This window comes from Lissotriton vulgaris, chromosome 3_1 (genome assembly GCF_964263255.1).
Source record: "Lissotriton vulgaris chromosome 3_1, aLisVul1.2, whole genome shotgun sequence".
Lineage (NCBI taxonomy): Eukaryota > Metazoa > Chordata > Amphibia > Caudata > Salamandridae > Lissotriton > Lissotriton vulgaris.
Genome location: NC_141689.1, coordinates 2,113,389,724 through 2,113,413,702, shown reverse-complemented (window position 1 = coordinate 2,113,413,702; position 23,979 = coordinate 2,113,389,724). Strand labels below are relative to the sequence as shown.

Genomic DNA, 23,979 nt, shown 5'->3' with positions numbered 1-23,979 from the left:
TGAATGGATTTATAGTGACCAGCAAGGCTCTCAGGTATCTGGCAACAGAGATCTTTTGTTGAATATAGTTATCAATAATTCCACACACGCCCTGTACTGTCGCATTCTTTCTTCCACAGTTGTCGAAAGTACTACTTACTTTTCACTGACATGCATCCAGTAGTGCATGCACTTTCAAAGATTGATGGATAGGTTTGTACCCAAAGATTTGTTTATGTTCACAATTGTTTGTCCATGCTGTGCTATTTTTTCTTGTCTCCCAAAACCTTTCCCAAAAACCCCCGTACCCATCCATTTTTCAAACCCTAACCCTCTTCCCTCGGGCTGTGTGGCTTTCATTGATGTGTGACTAAATTACAGCAATAAATCCACACACTTGCTGGGGAGGATAAGGTGATAGCAACAGACTGGTGAAGAAATCCGAGGATATATTCTTACTCTGATTGACAAAGACCCATGGCTAATGTCAAAGAACTTCAACCGAATTAGTTATACTTTAACATTTGTTAGGCTACAATGTGGCACTGTTCTAGTGTACTTCTGTCACCTGCTATATTCTCTATTGTACCGTTGTATTGCTCAGGAGGACAAACCAGATTTCATTTTCTTTTTTTTCATAGGCATGCAACTGCCACTGTGTCACACCACTAGTACCACCGCTATGAGGAAATTTTATCCGCCCAGGATTGCCAACCTTATTCGCTGTTTCCCGTGGAGCCAGCCCTGGGCCTAGCCCTACTTGCAAACAGAAATTACAGGTAAGATAGGCGTTTGGTTGGAGGTAGTATAATGGAGTATTAGGAGAGACGAGAGATTGGATTGACGGTAGTACTACTAAAGTCCTAGGACTATTCAGGAAAACAAACTTACTGTTAAACCCCCACCCACCAGACTCAAAAGCAGTAAAAAACAGGTATGGTCAGATAAAGTTTCAAAAAGTATATTTTTATAGCCCTAACAAAAGAATCTCCCGCAAGACCCTCCCTAACCCCAACGATTGTCCTTCAAAAGTCCCCAAAAATCCCAACTCCCAATTCCCACCCCCCAAAAGTCTCTAAAAAAGGGGCAAGGGACACTATGGCAGGGTGCTGTTGGAATTAGCAGCCAGGGCATCATGCTCCTAGCGGAGGGTGGCAAGTTCGAAGCGGAGGCCCTCCACCACGTTCTTATAGTTATGGACCTCCTGCTCCAGGTAGGACAGTCTGAGGGATAAGCGGCGCCGGTGTGCCTTGCAAATCCTGTGAGGGGCAGCTGCTTTCTTTGCTGCTGGGCGGTGGCGTTTGGCTTTGGTAGCCCGGCTCCGTACCGCTGGAGCACTGCGCTGGCTGGCAGCCCGCACGGAGGAGGATGCAGCTGTCCCAGTGGACGTTGTTGTTGTACTAGACTGCGTCTCCTCCTCCTCCAGGGCCACCAGCCGCCGATATTCAGCGACAGTGGCATTCAGCCTCCGTTGCCGGGCCATTCGAGCCAGCTCCTTCCTCCTTGATGGTGTCTTGGATTTGGAAGGAGCAACTACATGAAAAAAGAAAGACATAGTCTGTAACCAATGCTCCTTAAGATTAACACAAAATGATTGAGCAGAAAGTTGTCACAGTACAAGTAGCAAATTGAAAGCACAGTACATAACTATTGAGGACAGTATCTATGTAACCTCCGACTTCTTCATCCTTGCTCTAACATAGGTGGGAGTTTCAGGAACAAATTCTACGAGCACTATGGACTTCCATTACAGTCGACTATGACAGTACACCACTCTTATTCTTCTTCTTCTCTCTTGTTTAGGAAAATTGGTACGTTATCTTATGCAAGCCGGCATAATGCCAGCGCAGTGAACTTGCACCCGAGAAAAACAGACGCACACCATGGTGAGTGAGACAGACTTGCGTTACTGTACCGGTCCAGTACATGCAGGTGGTGAAGCTCTTACTTTTCTATTATGGGTGGCACTGAGAATACTCTGTTAAAAGGGCTACTGCTTAATTAATTTAGCTTTCACCCTACAGTGCAAATGAGTATTAGAAAAGGAAAATGAAGAAGCTAAATTATCTGATTATCTATCACTTCACATGGGATGTATTTGATGACATATGGGATGAATTTAGGTGCTTTGCTTATTATTGAGTGAACAGTGATACCCCCACACATGAATGACGTACTACTACTAAACTAAAGTTATTAAGAGAGGTAGGGAGTGTCCACCGTAATAACCGGATATATGCCGTGCTTGCAGTTGCATTACAAACTACTGCTACTATTCATGGTAGTATTTGGACAACGTTACAACTTCTTTTCCTTGCCTTTCCTACACTAGAACGGACGTGCGGGTGCGGTGTTACATGCTCTTCAAAGTAACACTTAGTTCATCCAGTGACCGTCTACTCTCTCTAGATACACATATGCTATCTAAGAGTCAGATAGTACCATGAATGATCCAGGCATCCATCCATTCAAAGTATATTGAACACATACAGTTTCTGTCTCACCCACCCAGGCTGTTCTCCTTCCACCCATCCTTGCTTCATCATTCACCCAGCCATGCACCATACCATTTTCTTACCTTCCCAGCCACCTCGGGGACAAAGCAAACACATATCATTCTTCTTTGCCAGTCATCATTACATTTCTCGTGCTTCCACACTTACTTACACCCTTCTTTCGCTTTTCGTTCATCCCATCCATCAAGTTCACCTCAGATCTGATTGGGATTCTTCTCGCCAAAAACTTCACAGCTAAGTCGAAGTACATTTAGAGGAGGCTACTACCTGCTTTTTTTATAATACACCCGTGCAGAAAGCACACTCTGCAGTCTTCAATCTCAATGACTAAGGAATGTATAGCTTACCTCTGCCCGCCACCACCGTGTGAACCCTCACAGGCATGTCCTTGTCCGGCACTTGCACCGCCTCCTCCCCAGAGTTGTCCTCCTCGTCCAATGCCACCACCACCTCCGCGCTGGCCCCGTCTCCAGATGTTCCACCTACAAAGTACATTTAATAATGTTAGAATACACCACTCACTACTATATAATATTTGGTCTAGGAGGAAGAAAGAAATGTGAAAAAAACAGTGTACAATTTAATAATTTATGACTGTGTACTCTAGAGTAAAAATGTCCCTTTTTCCAGGGAAGGCTGTTGTCTTGCTGCACTTTTTGGCACAACTGATGAATGTTTGCTTTTTACTTTTTAACACGCACCACTTTTTCTCCTAACAGACAGAACCTTGACTTCTAAGAACACGAGCAGGATCAAGTTCAAACCAGGTGAGAGCTCGGCTCTACCACAAGAAATGTGTCCAATTAATCGTCAGCACTAAGCACTTTTCCATTTTCAGTTACACGTTCACTTTTATGACAAACTTGAATTTAATAAATGTGTTTACTTTTAATAAAGCTTTTAAACTTAAATAGACTCTGTGGTTTTTGGTCCTCCAGACTAGAGTGGATGAGCTAAAGGTTTTCGAATTTTTGCAAGCATGAGTCCGTGCCTCTGCCATCGGTGACTTTGGGAGCTAAATGACTCTGCCACACTATCTAGTCAGTAAGGAGATTGGGGGTTCAACTACAAAGTCTGTTATCACTGAGGTATGTGGAAAGTCTAACAGTTGCAGCACCTATTATAATTGATAAGCTAAGCGATGCATTATTTAGTGTCCATAGTTCTGTTTGTGCAGATTTGTCCCTGCAACAGTAGTAGAATGGATTGTCCTCCTATCCAAACCAAAAGTAAAGTAGTATCTTATTCTTTCTTGGTGGTGGTCATTCACCTTTTTATTGTTGGCAATGGTCAAAGCATAAACATTTAGAATACTTGAAAAGACATTATGGACAATCCCAGAGGACTGCACTCAGTGCATAGAGCTATTGCTGACTAGAATGGGAGTCCAATGGAAATGCCAAATGTGCAATCTTAGTTAGCTACACAGACAGACTAATAAGAATAATCTAGTAATACCACACGGAGTCATAGTCGAGGCAGGATAAGAATTTAGATCCTGTCTACAAGAAGATCAAAGACGATTTAGAAAAAATCGAATGAGGAACGCTAGGAAAAAATAAGTACTCTATATTAAAATTAAAACTTACTGGGGCCAGCAAAGGAGCCCTCACCTGCCCGGTCCTGGCCTGCATCGTCAACAGCACCCTCCTCCTCCTGTGTCCTCCTCTTGCCCCTGGGGGAAGCTGATGTACAACATGAAAGAAAGAAAAACAGAAAACATGGATGATATTTCTCAACCAAATCAAACATCTCAAAAGAACTAACAAAGTAACAAAATATTTTTGCGAAATAGCAAATAGGGAACGACTCCACGGGATATATTATTGACCAATCTCATGTGGTCGACTACGTCATTACTTTAGTATTGCTTGATTTGCGGACCGTCGAATTGGAAACTACCCTATGTAACTCACTAAACAAAGTACTAAAAAGGTTTGCCTAGGATTGGCAGGCAGCAGTCCGCAGCACGCAAAGTGACAGCCAAAGTCCATCGTGATTGAAGATCAGCGACAACACTAAAGTTTCCTACTACATTAACCAGTCATTAAAATACTCAAACTATTAATCCACCACCACTATTTCTTCTTATTGCCATGTGTACAAAGGAAGGACTGCACTTGAGTCTGTAGGGGCTGATTTAGAAGGCCCTTGCGGCTCTTTTGCTCCATTGTTGCGTGATTTTTGTGACGCAGCGACAGCACAAAAGAGGCGCAATGGTGCGGCGTATATTAACAACGTGACGCATATGGGAGATGCATCACGTTGTAAAGCCCTGCGCCAATAGGGGGCGTTCCGGCGCAAGGGAGGGCGTTCCTGCGCAGGAACGCATCCTAAAAGTGGCTGAGGGAAATCTACAAGATTTCAATCAGTCACTTTGAGGGCAATGATGCGTGACTCAAACCCTGCGCCTGCTTGAAGCAGACGTACGGCTTGACGCAGCATTGGGAAGACAGGGCACCCCAGAGCATTGATGGAGCTGCACCATCGTTGCGACGCAACTCCAGCAATGCGCCGCCTTTACGGCACAGATGCGTAACGCTTTGTTGACGTTTTGGGCCCATGGTGCGCCGCATTGTAAATACGGCGCACCATGGGTGATGGTGGCGTGACGCACAATTACTGGCGCATCCCTGCTACTTTGCAGGGATGCGCCGGTAATTAAAAATCTGAACCTTAGTGTGTAGCATTACGCAGTTCTTTCAACTACACTCATACATAATTTCACAGGCCAATGAAATGAACACAAAATCTAAAACAAATAAGCATAGTAGCAACACTACTGAGAAGAAGGAGAGCAGTGTACCTGAAATGCACAGAAGATTTTGAAATATAATTTACCTACAATGTAATGAGCAGCATTATTGCTCTTGGTAAAAAACAAAAATGTGCAATATAATAACACAGCAGGAGAAAACATAGTAGTAAAGACATAGCTACTACTACTCACCAAGCCCGGGGATCTCAAGGCCAAGGAGGTCGAGCAGATCTCGCTCACGGGTCAGGACATCCGTCCAGCGGTGGGTGGCCTGGTTGTAGGTGCGCCAGACCCGAGAGTGGTGGTAAATGGCCTGGCACACCTTCTCCCACCGCTTCCGGCGCTCCCGGGCCCCGTACCCGGCACTGATCTTGCCGCCTCCCATGATGGTCCTGGGGAGGCGGCGCTGAACATAAAAAACGAGTTGGCCCACCTCCTCCGGGGTAAAGATCTCCTGTGGCATCACTAGCTCCCCCCTCAAACGCCCGCACGGGAGCCGGACACGGGGTGCGGGACCCTTCCCCTTCTCGGGATGCTTCCCGGCTCCCTTCACCCTGGTCTGGGCGGAAAGGAATAAAGAAAATAGAATAGGGAAGAGAAGAAAAGAAAAGAGTTTACAAAAGTAGTTTAAAATTAACCAAAAGTAGCAGTAAACACAAAAATATAGGGCTAGAAAAATAGAGGGATAGATAATAAGTAAAATAGATAAAAAAAAACTTCAAACAAGCAAAGGATGGCAGAGATTGACAGAGGATACAAAGACCATGCCCAGAACCATAGCAATGAATGAGAAACAAGATGGCCGCGCCCGTTCACGACCGCGCGGGTAAGTTCGCGCGAGATTTTCCTTGCGAACACGCGCGAAACTGTACTGGCAAGCCACGGACTTTGCGAGATTACACTTCGCGCCCGGAAACGGAAATACGTCAGGCAAACAAGATGGCTGCGCCCTTGAACGACCGCAAGGGTAACTTTGCGCCTTGCGCTACGAGCGGCTCGCAAAAACGCACAAAACCTTGCCAACTAACACGCCGCAAAAGAAACAAATTGCATATTCGCACGAATTTGCTGCTTCCGAATCCGATCTCGCGCGTGTTCGCGCCCCGCGAACCCCGCGAAATTGCAGAAAAACGAGTTTTTCAAAACTGAAAGCACTCGGCAGGGGCAAGAGTTCAAACTCATCATTAGTAACAATTCCCGGTAGTGCTTCCTGACTGGGGCCCCTCCAGAATTCAGTTGCTAGTTGCAACAATTGTATGACCCTGCTCTGACCCTCACAGCAGGCTCATAGAATAGCTACAAGTAGGCCACAAAGGTCCTGGGGAAAAGAAATGCACTGCAACAGAAAGCAAAATTACAGATAAGGAAGCAGGTGCCAGACTGGAATTTTAAAACAGTGACACATTAATAAACTAACCCCAAATTAATTCATCTCAGTTGAAGCAGGGCTGGTGTGCTTGCTTTTCCCCCCCATAATCTACAGTAATGATGAACCAGAGGGTGGCATTGATGTAACAGAGGGTTGCAGTGGTGAAACAGAGGGTGCTGGGAACCTGTGATGATGAACCAGACGTAGAAACAACATAATTCGCGACCGTTGCGCGCCGAAATGTAAGTTCGCAATTGCGAACTGGTACGAAACCCTCGCGAACTGGCAGAAATCCTTGCGAACACACAAAAAAAAATTCGCAAGAATTCACGGATTTTGCGGATTGCGAGTTCGCAAATCCGCAAAATTCGCGAACGCGAGATTTGCAAAATTCGCCCATGCTTAGTTATCTCGCAGGGAAAAGCCTGGACGGGTTCCCAAAGCAAGCGCCTTGAGACCTTACGGTGAAAGGCGCTATATAAGAACGTATGATTTACGATTTATATTTACTGTGCTATTGCAAATTTAATCGAATGTGCTTCCACTCCATTGGAATTGTGGTTCTTGATGCATTGTCGAGCATCATGTGTTGTTTATAGAAAACGCAATTTCAGCTGGAAAAAAAATAATAAATATATATATATATATATATATATATATATATATGCCAACACCTCGTAACAAATTTGTACCACGCTCTCAGGCACTCAATAAACGTCAGACATCAGCAGGTTCCAAGGGTGTTTAATGACCCCTTACAACATGTTTCGGCTTACGGGAAGCCTTGTTCACGTAAGTTTGTGCAACGCGTTGTGCAGTGTAAATACTGAAACAGTAACAACATAGACAAAGGACACAGGTCGCAAGTCATGAGCCAAAGATTTGGTTCGGCCATGTTGGAATGGTTAAACTACGTTGTTAATACATCTTAACAACCACAGTAAGTGCGCATTTTGTAAACATAATTCCAAGGGTCAAGATTGTGACAAATAACAAGCATATTGTGACAAGACACGAGCGGTTTAAGTGAGCGCTCACGTATTTTGGCCAGGCAAATTCATGGAGATGATCAACATGCATGATATTTGGATTAAAATTCATGGTCCAATGATAATGGCGAGGACAGTCACTAGGTGAAATACCAGGAGTCGTAAAGTGCCTACAGTGTGGAACAGTAGGCAACGCTTGCCAGAGAACAGTCAGGCGACCTAATCAAAGTCTATATTAGAAAGTGAAGCCAGTGACGGCGTGCTCTTATCTTATATCAGGAACGTGTAGGGAAGATAACCGGTGCAGGTGCAGTGAAGGGTCTCATTCTCAGTGAGGTTCCTGTGAATTAAAAAGACAGATGTTAAAATCAAACATGAAAAACAGCGTATGCAATACGTCAAAAAACCTGGTGGTAGGCGCTAGGAAGAGGGGATGAGAATAAACAGAGCATATACAGACAGGTTATACATAATCGTTTTTGAGATGAATTGCGAGCTCTTCATCATGGTTAAGCCCCCCCGGGGTCTTGGTTTGGAAATTGATTATGTGTCTAGATTCCCTCTGTCTCATTTTTAAGACACGATTACCACCCCTGGGATTTCTTTCTATTTGTTCCAGAATAAAAAATCTCAAAAGGGTGGGGTCAGCGAAGTGAAATTCACTGAAATGGCGTGCCACCGGGTATTTAGCATCCTTGTGAATAATGGCACGATAGTGCTCTAGGATGCGTTTCTTGGCATGGGCGGTGGTACTGCCGATATACCAGAGTTCGCATGGACAGACAATTACATAAATGACAAACATGGTGGTACAAGTCAAGAATTGGGTTATCTCTTTCTTAATGCCATTGTATTCTACTCTTTTGACCAAGGTACTGTTCTTACAGGCTTTGCAATGGCCACATGGGAAAAATCCCTTGAGGTCAATGCCCTGATTTTTGGAGTAGTCAGTGATGTCACTGCGGACACAGATGTCTTTAAGGTTTTGACTTTTTCTGTAAGTGATGCTGGGTCTATCCGGAATCAGATTACCAATTATACTATCACTTTGCAGAATGTGCCAGTTTTTATTGATTATTTTTTGGATCTGCTTGGATTCCTTATTGTAGGTGAGAATAAGGCGTGTGACACTATCCGTAGATGTACTGTCATCTTTGACGGCGTTGTTAAGAGTATCACAATGTCTTATGCTGTCAACTTTTAGTTTGGCTTTTTTGAGTACCCAGGCCGGATAGTCACGCTGCTTGAATCTATCTAGCATGTCCCTTGCCACTTGTTGGTAGCTGGCCTCAGTGTTGCAATTTCTCCTTGCCCTCAGCAGTTCCCCGTAGGGGATGCTCCATTTCAGAGGTTCAGGGTGGCTGCTCAGGGCATGGAGAATGCTGTTGCCTGCAGTTTCCTTTCTGAAAAGTGATGTTTGAATCTGATTGTTGACAATGTCAATTCTGACATCCAGATATTCTGCCTTCTCTTTGCTTTGAAGAGGAAGATGAGAGAAGAGCGGCTGCTCAACTTTTGTTCAAAAGGAAGAAAGCTGTTACGAGCGGGTCAACCATAACCAAATCTGATCCTCCCCAGACAATCAAAGAGAAAATTGGCAAGCTTGAAAAACTCAAGAGGGGAGAGATATCTAAATGGTGGGAGGCAATCTCACTGCAGAACTACGTCGACCAAGAGATGGTCCCCAGAGGATTAAGAATCTTCACAACCCCTACCTATGAAGCCCCCAACCCTGAGATGCTTGCTGAATGGTCGGAGAACTCGGCAAGCAGTTCTAGGCGTATGCTAGAAATACTGATCAAATACGCCTGGATAGACAGGGATGTGCTATTAAAACAAATAACGGATTTGATGGAAGACATTAAGAAACACGCAGATGACAATACTATAGCTAAACTGGTTGACGAGATGAAGGATCGCCTCAAGAAATACGAGGAGGACATCAAAGCCCGCAAAGAGAGGAAGCTAGACCGCGACTATAAAGACTACGACACAGGCCGCATCCTCACTTTCAGCCGAAAATATGACCACCTTTATGAGACGGATGAGAACGCCGCACAACCCACAGCACAAGGAGGAGAAGAAAATTCTCTAACACTGAGTGAACCAGAATCAGATGTCTCCAACATCTCCATTGAAGACACCAACAAGGCGAAAAAACCAACACGCAAAACGAATTTTTTAGAGGAGTACCGCCACCTGCGCCGGAGCGGGCGGACGAACCAGGAGACTCCGGCAACATCGATGAGCCCAACCAGGGGAAGAGGACGCCCACGAGGACGAGGAGGTGCAGGAACCGGGGGAAGAGGCTCTTCCAGAGGTGGAAGAAGAGGCAACACAAAGGGCAACGTGGGACACATGAAAACCCGCTCTGGAAGAGGACAATGATGGAAGCCTCAATGGTAAACAAAACTATCATTAATCTTTCTAAGAGAGCCATAACTGACAATGAAAAAACTGTGCTAGGCCTTGGCTTATCTTTTTGCCCCTCTAATTCTTTCAATTTCTGTGAAACCAGAATAGATCTATTCAGATATATTCGCAAGTTAAAATTAAAAAAATGGCACAAATTGCGACATCGTCCTCAAAACAATGACAATGTGAATGATAGAAGGGACACGGATACCTTCCTCATAAGTGACATTGATGCCATTGTTAACATAGCCGAATTAGATCATAGCCATGCGTCTAATATCAATGAGTCCGGCCCAGAGGAACTGTCTAGACCTGAGATGACCAACACACAGGTCTTATGTGAGGCAGGCTTCACGATTGACAGTTGCTCAGCCTCTGCATTTAAACCCAAGTCGACTTTTATTCCCATCATGGCACATGACGCCATCGACACTTTTCACGAGTGTGTCAGCAAGCAGCTTAGCACTCACAGATCCAAGAATAAAAAACAATTCTGGAAACAAGACAATTTATCTAAAGACCAAAGAAAAGCCCTCAGCTCTCTGACAGATGACCAGTCCATCGTTATACGCCCCGCTGACAAGGGGGGCAACATTGTGATCTTAGATAGAGAACAATACACGATGGAAGCCCACAGACAATTATCTGATGTAAATTATCATGCTTCCAGTAATTATGAAGCATACAATATCAGTGTAACTGCAATATGGGAAATGTTGGTACGCTGGAAGGACAAGGGAATAATTGAATGGGAAGAATATAGATTTCTGAGAAACAACAACCCTACCTTGCCTGTCCTGTATCTCCTTCCTAAGGTTCACAAGTGTAGAGAAAACCCTCCCGGGAGACCCATTGTCTCTTCCAGAGGTAGTGTGACAGAACATGTGTCTAAATACATTGACCATTATTTGCAAGAGTGGGTGTGCAGTCTCAATAGCCATGTAAAAGACACCAAAGATTTTTTGACTAAACTTAACACCCTTACATGGAATGATGACTTTTTGCTCATTACCATGGATGTCCAGGCTCTCTATACCATAATTAACCACCAACAAGGTATAGAGGCCTGTGATCATTTCCTCAAGAACCGTCCCCTGCGCTTCAAGGAGCATAACAAAATGCTCCTTGAGATGCTGACATTCTGTCTCGCTAACAATTATTTCCTGTTTGATGGTAAGATCTACAGGCAGGAGACGGGGACGGCGATGGGTTCAAGCTTTGCGCCGAGCTTCGCGAATCTCTTTATGGGCCAATGGGAACAAGAGATATTTGCGGACCCATCGTACAGTGAAGAGATCAGCCATGTTATCACCTGGTGGAGATACATTGACGATCTCTTCCTGGTATGGCATGGCACTGAGGAACAAGCCTCCGGCTTTATTGACCGTCTCAATCTCAATGGCAAAAACATCAGACTGACGAGCAATATAAGCAAAGAGAAGGCAGAATATCTGGATGTCAGAATTGACATTGTCAACAATCAGATTCAAACATCACTTTTCAGAAAGGAAACTGCAGGCAACAGCATTCTCCATGCCCTGAGCAGCCACCCTGAACCTCTGAAATGGAGCATCCCCTACGGGGAACTGCTGAGGGCAAGGAGAAATTGCAACACTGAGGCCAGCTACCAACAAATGGCAAGGGACATGCTAGATAGATTCAAGCAGCGTGACTATCCGGCCTGGGTACTCAAAAAAGCCAAACTAAAAGCTGACAGCATAAGACATTGTGATACTCTTAACAACGCCGTCAAAGATGACAGTACATCTACGGATAGTGTCACACGCCTTATTCTCACCTACAATAAGGAATCCAAGCAGATCCAAAAAATAATCAATAAAAACTGGCACATTCTGCAAAGTGATAGTATAATTGGTAATCTGATTCCGGATAGACCCAGCATCACTTACAGAAAAAGTCAAAACCTTAAAGACATCTGTGTCCGCAGTGACATCACTGACTACTCCAAAAATCAGGGCATTGACCTCAAGGGATTTTTCCCATGTGGCCATTGCAAAGCCTGTAAGAACAGTACCTTGGTCAAAAGAGTAGAATACAATGGCATTAAGAAAGAGATAACCCAATTCTTGACTTGTACCACCATGTTTGTCATTTATGTAATTGTCTGTCCATGCGAACTCTGGTATATCGGCAGTACCACCGCCCATGCCAAGAAACGCATCCTAGAGCACTATCGTGCCATTATTCACAAGGATGCTAAATACCCGGTGGCACGCCATTTCAGTGAATTTCACTTCGCTGACCCCACCCTTTTGAGATTTTTTATTCTGGAACAAATAGAAAGAAATCCCAGGGGTGGTAATCGTGTCTTAAAAATGAGACAGAGGGAATCTAGACACATAATCAATTTCCAAACCAAGACCCCGGGGGGGCTTAACCATGATGAAGAGCTCGCAATTCATCTCAAAAACGATTATGTATAACCTGTCTGTATATGCTCTGTTTATTCTCATCCCCTCTTCCTAGCGCCTACCACCAGGTTTTTTGACGTATTGCATACGCTGTTTTTCATGTTTGATTTTAACATCTGTCTTTTTAATTCACAGGAACCTCACTGAGAATGAGACCCTTCACTGCACCTGCACCGGTTATCTTCCCTACACGTTCCTGATATAAGATAAGAGCACGCCGTCACTGGCTTCACTTTCTAATATAGACTTTGATTAGGTCGCCTGACTGTTCTCTGGCAAGCGTTGCCTACTGTTCCACACTGTAGGCACTTTACGACTCCTGGTATTTCACCTAGTGACTGTCCTCGCCATTATCATTGGACCATGAATTTTAATCTAAATATCATGCATGTTGATCATCTCCATGAATTTGCCTGGCCAAAATACGTGAGCGCTCACTTAAACCGCTCGTGTCTTGTCACAATATGCTTGTTATTTGTCACAATCTTGACCCTTGGAATTATGTTTACAAAATGCGCACTTACTGTGGTTGTTAAGATGTATTAACAACGTAGTTTAACCATTCCAACATGGCCGAACCAAATCTTTGGCTCATGACTTGCGACCTGTGTCCTTTGTCTATGTTGTTACTGTTTCAGTATTTACACTGCACAACGCGTTGCACAAACTTACGTGAACAAGGCTTCCCGTAAGCCGAAACATGTTGTAAGGGGTCATTAAACACCCTTGGAACCTGCTGATGTCTGACGTTTATTGAGTGCCTGAGAGCGTGGTACAAATTTGTTACGAGGTGTTGGCAATCGAATTTACCGGCGGGCTCTACCGGCGCCCACGCCACTTCCCGCGGGGCCGACCGCAACCTTTTGGAGCAACCGAGGAGTGTGAATATATATATATATATATATATATATATATATATATATATATATATATATATATATATATATATATATATATTCACAGAAAAAACCATAGGTTTTAGGCCATATATAGTTAGGAATTTGCATTTACAAAACCTTGAAAATTCACTGAAAAAACCATAGGTTATAGACCATATATAGTTAGGAATTCGCATTTACAAAACCTTATTTTACTCACACAAAACCATTGAAATTCGCATATATAGTTAGTTGCACTAACTATATATCGCGCTCCCGCAATCCACTGCTGATGATGTCACATATTACATCATTCATGACATGGTTAGTGACATCACTGATGACATCTCAAATGACATCACTGATGACATCACTGATGACAACATCCAGTGACTGTATGTTTCTGTAAAGTTAAAATATGTCTTACATATTGAAGAATGAGTGGATGTATAAGTGTCTGGATGAAGGATTTAGTAGGTGCATGACTGACTGTATGAGTGAGGGATTAAATGTGTCTCACTGAGTGCATGGGTTAGTGACTAAACTGTTTTAATTTGTGCATCATTATATCTGTTGTTCTACAAACTGCTGCATATGTTGATCAGTAGCTATATGAGTAACTGTATGGGTTATTCATTGGTTGTCCAAGTATTTGTATGGGAAACTGAGTGTGTGTGTATGGGTGGCTGGGAGGTGTGTGACTCTGTACATAGATGTGTGAGTAGTTGATTCACTATATGTATGGGTTCAAAAGTGCATGTGGAAACAGCTGTATGTGCGGTTGACTGTGCATGAGTGTATTAGTGAGCGAATGGATATCTCAGTGCTACATGTCAAAGTAAGTACATATGTAAAACACAGTACATGTGAGAGTTGACATATATAAATAACTGTGCATAAGAGCCAGTGAATGTGTGAGTGGCTGTATGGATCATTGTGAACATGTATCAGGGATTGTATAAGAGAGTAAATATGTGTTAGTATATGTTTGAATAAGTAAGGTGTGTATAACTGTATAATTGAGAAAATGGAGGTGTGATTGATTTTTTGCATAACTGACTAGGTGTGTGAGTAACTCCATGGATGAGTGACAGTCTGTGACTGTCTGTTTAAACTGATTGTATCTAAGGTTATATTAGAGTCTGAAGAGGTTCATGGTATTATCACATGAATGATATCATCAGTGATGTGATCAGTCATGTCAAATGAGATGTTATCAGTGATTTTATCAGTGATGTCATTTGAGATGTCATCAGTGATGTCATTTGAGATGTCATCAGTGATGTCATTTGAGATGTCATCAGTGATGTCATCAGTGATGTCACCAACCATGTCATGAATGATGTAATATGTGACATCATCAGCAGTGGATTGCGGGTGCGCAATATATAGTTAGTGCAACTAACTATATATGCGAATTTCAATGGTTTTGTGTGAGTAAAATAAGGTTTTGTAAATGCCAATTCCTAACTATATATGGTCTATAACCTATGGTTTTTTCAGTGAATTTTCAAGGTTTTGTAAATGCAAATTCCTAACTATATATGGCCTAAAACCTATGGTTTTTTCTGTGAATTTCAATGGTTTTTTAATAGCAAATATCAAAAGCTGTCAAATGTCAAGTACGTGATAGGTAAAAACTTTTTCGTGTTTATGCACGCTGATGTGCTTTGAACGCTGCCCCCCCCCCCTCTTTTCTCTTAGTAGTACTCTCTCTTTGCAGATAGTGAAGAGTAGTTAACGCAGGCCTTTACCCCCGTTGTAATCCGTCGTGCCTGCTTGTCTCTCCATTTGATTGATTGTTATCCAAGCATTTACTGTTTCACAATTGATTCTCTTTGGTTCATTCTCTATTTACAAACAAGCACAAAGTCGCAATACTCTGTTTAGTCTTTGCAGATAGTGAAAAATCGTGAAAAATCGTGTAAAAAAATAAAATTAATCGAGCAAAATCAGTAGGCCACTAATTGGATCTCTTTTTGACCTCGCTAAAATAGAAATATTAGGAACAACCCTTCATGAGAAATACGAAAATAGTGAGATGAACTGAGCTCCACACCATGAGGGCTGCAAGACAGCTCGGCTCCGTCACCCACCCCGCCCAAAATAACGACAAACCCTATGCAAATATTAAAAATATATACAACACACCAGCAAAGAAACAGGGTAAAACATTTTATTAAATAACTATTTACATAACTATTTTATACTTTTTATTGCCCGATCCGGCTAGCTCAATCGATCGAGCATGAAACTCATGCACTCTGATAGCAAGCATTGCTACTGATGCTATGCAGACCAAAACTGGTTTTCAGTTTGTACATTTTTCTAGATTTTTCCATCCAAGGTTGGTTGAGTTTGTAGAACGATGGCTTCAGATTTTCAACATACGGTGTGGTGGCGCGGACTGGGAGGGGGCGGTTCGCTCCTGCCCCCTCCCCAAGTAAGATTTTCATACGTGAAAGTACGTTAATGGTTTTGGTCCCTGAGTTGCTTCGATGTCACTGCCATTCTCAAATGGCATAAGTTCTGGATGTTGGGTGCCATAGTTCAGAGTTCTGAGCAGCGCTTGTAACACTGTCTGAAGCTTATTTCCACCTACTGCAGCTTCACTATTCTCAAAGTAAGTGAGGGTCGTTTGTGGACCTGACTGCATTTGAAAACAATGTGATATGGTACCTCCCTAAACCGCTTGACGGAGGCCCCCGAGGGGCGGTGTGATGGCACGGACTCGGAGAAGACGCTTGGCTCCGACCCCCTCCCCAAGTCTTATAGCACCGGTTTAGCCTGAGATCGCCCCCGACATAGGCGGCCGGCTCCCGGGGTCCGGCGGAACTTTTTGCCTTTTGATGACTCTTCTATTCTGGACCTTGTCCCACAATCCGTTTGACCTGAAGACACGCTGTAGTGGGGCGCCCCTTTACCGTTTTAGTTGCCATTCCGCCCGCTTTTGCTACACTGTGCCTCTTCCGCCATTCAGCTGTTTACCGCCCGCTCTTGCGACTACAGCGTCTCGCTCACCATGTAGTTGAGTTGCTCCCGCTCTTGCGATGCAACGATAAGCGACTGCCACAGGACTCTCAAAATGGGGGCCGGCTCTTCAGATTTGGGCGTGGTCCACTAAAATGGCCCTGGGACACCTTGGAACTCGGACGCTTCCCTGATAGGGCTTGGGTCCCATTCTCGAAAGCGTCCCCTCAGCCGTGAAGATTCTACAAAAGTCTTGGGGGCCCCCGACTCCCGCAGGCTTCTGGTGGGGAGCGGCTGCCATGTTTGCTCGTGGAATGGCCACGACGGACCTACGAGATGGTAGTGCTCTCATGCTGACGCCAGCTATAGTCTGAAACATCCAGAAACACTGTAGACTACCAATTCGATCAGTTCCGGTATAGCCCCAACATGACCCGGTAGAGAAGAACTTGCCCTCCCCTCTTTGACTGATGGTTCTTGTTGCCTGTCCCCTCTGTTGTCATTTAACAGAACTTTTTGGACTGCTGAAAGGGGTTGTGTTCCGAACGCTGGTTGGTGGAGACATTTTGACTATATTCTTGACCTACGTTGTCGCGTAATGCGTTATATGACACGCCGCGTTAGCGCACCCGGAAGTGATCCGGGGCGCGGCGCGCAGCGCGTAACGTAAGCATAACAGGTCATGTGACTTGTTAATAAAACTTTTTATTGGTTCATTTTACTTTTGTTATTTTAATAATGAAAAGCTTGGTCATATGACCTAAAAAATAAGCTTTTTATTGATTTCGAACTTTTTTTTTTTAAACATATATATTATAATATTCCAGGCTAATGTACTTTCCCGGAAAATTTACAACTGTCCTGCAAGTAAAATATATTCCTTTTTCGAGAAAAAGGGCGTTTCTTCGTTCCATGACGGAGCCGTTGAGTAAAAGAGACTCGGCCTGCTGTCTTAGTCGCCGATACACCTGATTATCAGATTCTTATCGATCACTTTATGTTGCAGGAGTGGAAAACACAACTGCCCTTGACCATTTATCTTTACTGCGTTCCTACGTATTATACCTTTTATCCGTCATGTAATTGGACTGCTTTATTTCACTTGCCTTTTACTGATTCGAAAACAGTGACTAAAAGTAAAAAGTTTACCAATGTAAATACTACTACCATGTTTTGTTTTAAAAACCTTTATTGTGAAAATGTCAGTATACAAATACGGGCCTATAACCACGTGGGCCGGCCACGGAGCAAACTGGAATCGTATATGATGAGGAGACATTTACATTATAGAGGAACGTAACGAGCGGGCCATTAGGTTGCAAGAACTAAGGTGTCTAACAGTTGCGGAATCGGTGGACGTACATTTTGTAATTAAATTACGACAGGGCCACTTACAAAAAAATCATCTAGATATACATTTGCGGGCAAGTACCATGGGTGACGTTAATTCGAACTTTCAATACTACAGTAATCAATAACACATCAGAACTTAATATCAATAGGGATGTCAAAATATTCAATCAATTCTCGTCCCCGCCCGCCATGAGCATCAAAACTGCATTCATATCTCGTGATATCAAAGTTGTTCAACCAGTACACAACAAGGAGTTACGAGTCCCATTTATACCGGCGCCATTTTGGGCGAGGCCGGGTAGGTCCAAGATATAGTCAAAATGTCTCCACCAACCATCGGCCAGACCAGAACCCATTTCGGCCCTTTATGCTACAAGATGGTGTCTTCCATTCAGAAAATATTGTTGGCAGCATTTTGAAAGGAAAGATAAACAGCTGTTCTCCTAGTGAGTCTCACATTGTTACATTTAGGAAGAATGTTGAAGAGTAGTATGTGGAAAATCTGAAGCCATTTTTCTACAAACTCTCAATCAGCCTTGGATGGAAAAAAAAATCCTGAAGAATGTACAAACTGAAAACCAATTTTTGTCTGTATAGCATCAACAGCAACGCTTGAGTCAGCTTTGTGTGAAGCCGCCATTTTGATTCAATCAATAACGTCCCCCTGCACACATTCAGGGACCTGGTCGTGTCTTCAGTTGAAACGGATTGTGGGTCAAGAAGCAAAAAGGAAAAGGAAAAAAGTTCCGCCGGACCTCGGGAGCCGGCCGCCTATGTCATGTGCGATCTTTGGCCACACCAGGGCAATAGTGAAGCTGCAGCAGGTGCAAATAAGCTTCAGACAGTCTTACAAGCACTGCTCAGAACTCTCAACTATGGCACTCAACATCCAGGACTTGCCATTCGGATCTTGGCGCCTTGTGCTGGTTCCGACGTATTCACACATCGGTCCACTACTGACATCACCTCATAAGCCAACGGGGCACCCCACGCCGACTTTCGGCGCAGCATTGTAGGATGGCCACACCAGTGCGGCAACCTCGGTGCTATCCGGATCTCGGCGCGTTCGAGTCACTGTACCGCAAGAGCGGGAGAAACTCAGCTGGACACGCCGTCTTTCGGCGCAGCATTGTAGGATGGCCACACCAGTGCGGCAATTTGCTGGACACCACCTCGGTGCCATCCGGATCTCTGCGCGTTCGAGTCACTGTACCGCAAGAGTGACCGCAACTCAGCTGGACACGCCGTCTTTCGGCGCAGCATTGTAGGATGGCCACACCAGTGCGGCAACTTGCTGGACACCACCTCGGTGCCATCCGGATCTCGGCGCGTTGTGCTGCCTTCGGCCTACTGTAGCCGCAAGTGCGGACGCAACTCAGTTGGACGGCGAGTGAAAAGATAAGGGGCGCCCCACTGCAGCCGAGGAGCCTCCATCTTGGGGGAGACGCACAGCCCCCACTGACTGACGCGACCTCACAGGCCAATGGGGCGCCCCACGCCGACTTTCGGCGCAGCATTGTAGGATAGCCACACCAGTGCAGCAACTTGCTGGACACTAACTCGGTGCCATCCGGATCTCGGCGCGTTGTGCTGCCTTCGGCCTATTCGCACATCGGTCCGCTACTGACGCCGCCTCACGTGCCAACGGATTTTCTACGCTTTTTGTAGCCCTATGCCGCATAACAGGTCATGTGACTTGTTTATAAAACTTTTCATTGGTTCATTTTACTTTTGGTTTCCTAAAGATGGAAGGCTTGGTCATATGACCTAAAAATAACACTTTTCATTGGTTTAGAACATTTTTTTTCCCAAACGATGAAAGCCCCACCTTGTTTCTGGATGTTTCAGACTGAAGCTGGCGTCAGCATGAGAGCACCACCATCTCGTGCCTCCGTCGTGGTCATTCCGCGAGCAATCATGGCAGCCGCTCCCCACCGGAAGCCTGCAGGAGTCGAGGGCCCCCAAGACTTTTGTAGAATCTTCACGGCTGAGGGGACGCTTTCGAGAATGGAGCCCAAGCCCTAGCAGGCAAGCGTCCGAGTTCCAAGGTGTCCCAGGGCCATTTTAGTGGACCAGGCCCAAAACCGAAGAGCCGTCCGCCATTTTAAGAGTCCTGTGGCAGCCGCCTATCGCTGCACTGCAAGAGTGGGCGGAAGTCAACTACATTGTGAGCGAGATGCTGTAGCCGCAAGAGCGGGCGCAACTCAGATGGATGGCCGCCACCTGGGGAGGCCCGTTCACGCCGCCTCCCCCACGCCCCCCCCCGGGCCGCCCCACGCCAATTTTCGGAGCAGCATTGTAGGATACCAAAACCAGTGCAGCAGTTTACTGGGCATCACCTGGGTGCCATCCACATCTCAGCGCGTTCTGCTGCCTTGGGACTATTCGCACAACAGACCGCTACTGACGAGGCCTCCCCCCGCACCACCCGGGACGCCCCACGCTGTTTTTCTGAGCTGCATTGTAGGAAACCAAAAACCAGTGCGGCACCCAGGTGACATCACCTGGGTGCCGTCCAGAACTCAGCACGTTGTGCTGCCTTGGGACTATTCGCACAAAAGACAGCTTCTGACCATTGTTGCTTTTTTTGGTCAAAAAATGTTTAAATGTATTTACAGTTTTTGTTGCGTTCGTTATATTTAAAAGTTAATAAAGTTTTATAATCCTACTTTGTTGGAGTGCTATATATTTTTAAAAAATCGGGTGAATGGGGCCTTGAATCGGGTTATTGTCATGTGTGGGCTTTGCAAGTGTACTGCTACAGGATCGGACATTTCAAACTCAAATGCACGTTCTTTTTCTTACCTTTCCGAAGCATGGAGCGCAATAGCAGGCAGAGAAAGGGTGATGCAAGTGTTGAACACTGCCTGGCCTGGCAAGTTGCTGGCAGTGCCCCCCCCCCCGCCCGCTCCTGAAAGAGGACACACACACACCGCCGCCCCGAGTACTTCACAGATCTTTAAAAGACCATGCGCTTGTTCATGAGGCTTAAATGGTTTATCACCCCTTCTAGAACCCCTGCATCGACCCTCTGACGTTTCCTGGAAGAATTACCACGTAACACAATACCAAGCCCTGTCACCTGAAACCCCCGAGGAATCGTGGGGCATATTATCAAGGGGGTTTATCTCCGCTTTTTTGGCTTTAAAAGCCAAGAAAGCGGAGATAAAATGATCTCCCTATTACCAAGCTGTCGCTAACACCAGTTAGTGACAGCTAAAAGGAGATAGCGACCATCTTGGGCCCCGCTTTGCATGTCAGTGATATTTATCACTAATGACATGCAAAGTGGGCGTGCCAAGATGTTAGCGACTGGAAACAGTCCCTAACATCGCTATCTCCTATTACCAACTTTTGGAGATATTCGCGCTAAGCGCGAATATCTCCAAAAGCTAACACCTGCCCTGAGCAGTTCTTAGCCATGTTATCCAATGGGAGGTGGATAACATGGCTAAGAGCATTTGCTCGATAATGCATGAATATCGCTGACTTTTCAGCGATATTCATGCATTGCGGCCGTTTTTTATCGCATTTGCGATAAACCTTGCTAATAGCAAGGTTTATCTGCGATAAAAATCGCCGATGTGCGGCGATAATTTTTGTCTCTAAACAAGTTAGAGACAAAAATTATCGCTAGTTGTTGGTAATATGCCCCCGGGTTTTTGCTTGCAGAAATCGGGAGGCGGGAGACTAGCACTGAAATCAGTAGTCTCACGCCTGAATCGGGAGGGTTGGCATGTCTGGATTCTCTACAGCTGGGGCCATAAACTACATCCGCAGGGCTAGGTGATAGCCTGGGACCGGCCTGGCATCTAAAATGGCTGCCGTGCACGACAAAATTGTGGCATTGGAAAAAAGGCAAGATGGCGCAGACAATGTTTATCAATAAGGATTCATTTATAACAAAATATTTTATCGCATTGACAAATTGGCGGTCAACACTTCCTGATTTCCATCGAATCGAACGTTAACAGACGTCACGCAGCAAAAAAAAAAAAAAGCTCATGCACAGCCGCTGGAAGACATGTATCAACATATATGAGCCTCCTCAGCCACCCTCAGAAAACATAAGGGATCAGGATACGTCTCCCGCACCCCCTTATACCTAGTAATTTAATTAAAACAAAACACAAAATGGCGAATTCCCGTTTCGCTACCAGTTTGCGGCCCGGGAAGCGCTTCTACAGTGAAAAATCAATTTTTTTTCCCCACGGGACCCTTTAATAACCCCAACATCATTCCTAGGGGGTCAAGAGGGGAATACCTTGCCCCCTTTCATTAAATTCCCCCTTCGTTTTTCACCTCTTCTTCTCTCTCGATCCTACCGAGAGACAAGATGGCGCACGCACAGCCGCTGGAAGACATATATCAACATATATGAGCCTCCTCAGCCACCCTCAGAAAACATAAGGGATTAGGATACGTCTCCCGCACCCCCTTATACCTAGTAATTTAATTAAAACGAAGCACAAAATGGCGAATTCCCGTTTCGCTACCAGTTTGCGGCCCAGTTCGCGGCCCGGGAAGCGCTTCTACCGTGAAAAATAATTTTTTTTTTATTTTCCCCATGGGACCCTTTAATAACCCCAAAAACATTCCTAGGGGGTCAAGAGGGGTATACCTTGCCCCCTTTCATTAAATTCCCCCTTCGTTTTTCACCTCTTCTTCTCTCTCGATCCTACCGAGAGATAAGATGGCGGCCGCTCCGGACTGTTTAGAATGTTGACAGACACCGGGGAGCCAATCAGCTTCGCATCGCAAAGTTCCGTTTCGCGAAAAGTAAGCGGACCGGAGCGCAGCCCGGAGCGCTGTTACAGATATATATCTTGTTTTGAACGTTAATTTCTCAAAATCCACTGGAGCACATATATTGAGACCTAGCAAAGGCACATCGGGCTAACAGTCCCTACAATTTTGCCAAGTTTCGTGCAAATCCATTCAGCCGTTCGAGCTAAAAGTGAGGTCAACCGCCCTATGGAAATTAACATGGGGAAAACGCATTTTGGGACCCCCCTTTTTTCTCGGCCCCCCCTTGAGGAAACCCCCCCAAATTTTCAGGTGCTGCTCAGAAACAAAATGTGCAATTTTCCTGAAAATTTCAGCCGATTCCGTCCACAAACGCCAAAGTTATTAGACATAGAATTTTCAAAAATCCCATAGGGAAAAAATCCTAACTATATATACCTACTGGCGACACGCCAGTAGGTAATATATATATATAAAAATGTGAATCTTTATAGAACATCCAAAGTGATATTGTAAACAAGATACAGTTTTTATGAATTTATCATTATGGTCTTTATGGGCATTTAAAAACGAAAAGCTGTGAAAAACCTGATCCTTTCCCAATCACCATATTATTAATAACAATAGAGCGTGAGACCCAAAGCCACTAGAGTGGATGAATTTGAGAAGAGGTCAAAGAAAAAAAAATAGAAAAGAGAGAGACCACTGGCGGCCTGTGCTTGTAAGAGCAGTGGGCGGGGTATGGCCAAGGGAATGGGGGGTGGGGGGGGAGGGGGGGTTAGGGGGAGGTTTGAAGTCGACAGATGACGACGAGGGAATATAAAAAATATAAAAAAAGAAAAAACACTTACCTTGCGCTCGCCGTATCGCCAACTCAGTGATGCAGCGAAAGCAAGGTAAATGGTTTTCTTCCTTTTCCCTTATCATCGTCTGTCGACTTCACACCCCCAGCCGCCACGCACCGCCCCCACCTCAGCACCCCACTGCTCTTACCTGCACTGGCGGCGACTGGAGAAGACCCTGTATAACACTACATGAGCAGAGATAAAATGTATCTGTGAAAGTGGCAATACCTGGGATCTTTCTGAAAGATAAAAATAAGTCAATGATAGGACTCGCCGTTGATTGCCCTCCTGAGTTTGCACAGACACCGCTTTGTTCCTTAAACGGGCCGGATTATTTCAAAAGGCTATTGAAATCATGCTTTGGTTATGAAACTGGTCAGTTAAAGTGATGCTGTAGACTCAATATAGGAAGAAATGAAATAATTCAGTAATGTGCTAATAGTAAATCGGTCAGAAAATATTTTCTCAACAGGTCATAACTGCATGTTTGAACTCCAGAACAGTAAAAGGCTATACCGCTAAATTAACCTGTTAATTGTATTAGGTATGTTTTTTTACAGTCTGGCCCTTCTCGTGTTTTCTCCTCTTCCCATTGTGCATATTCGTACACTGATTTGAGGATATTCGCATACAACACTTTTAATGGATTGCATCCTTTTATTGCTTTTTGCAATTTTTGCTTGGATCATTATCTCATCATTTTGTCTTTGGAGTTGCTTGTGTCACATT

General features: G+C 44.7%; 1 protein-coding gene across 1 annotated transcript in view; it reads right to left on the bottom strand.

Annotated features, from left to right (window-relative positions):
- The window catches only part of CORIN (corin, serine peptidase), a 1,855,778-nt gene that overhangs the window by 104,439 nt on the left and 1,727,360 nt on the right, over window positions 1–23,979 (bottom strand). The gene's annotated exons all lie outside the window — the stretch shown is intronic.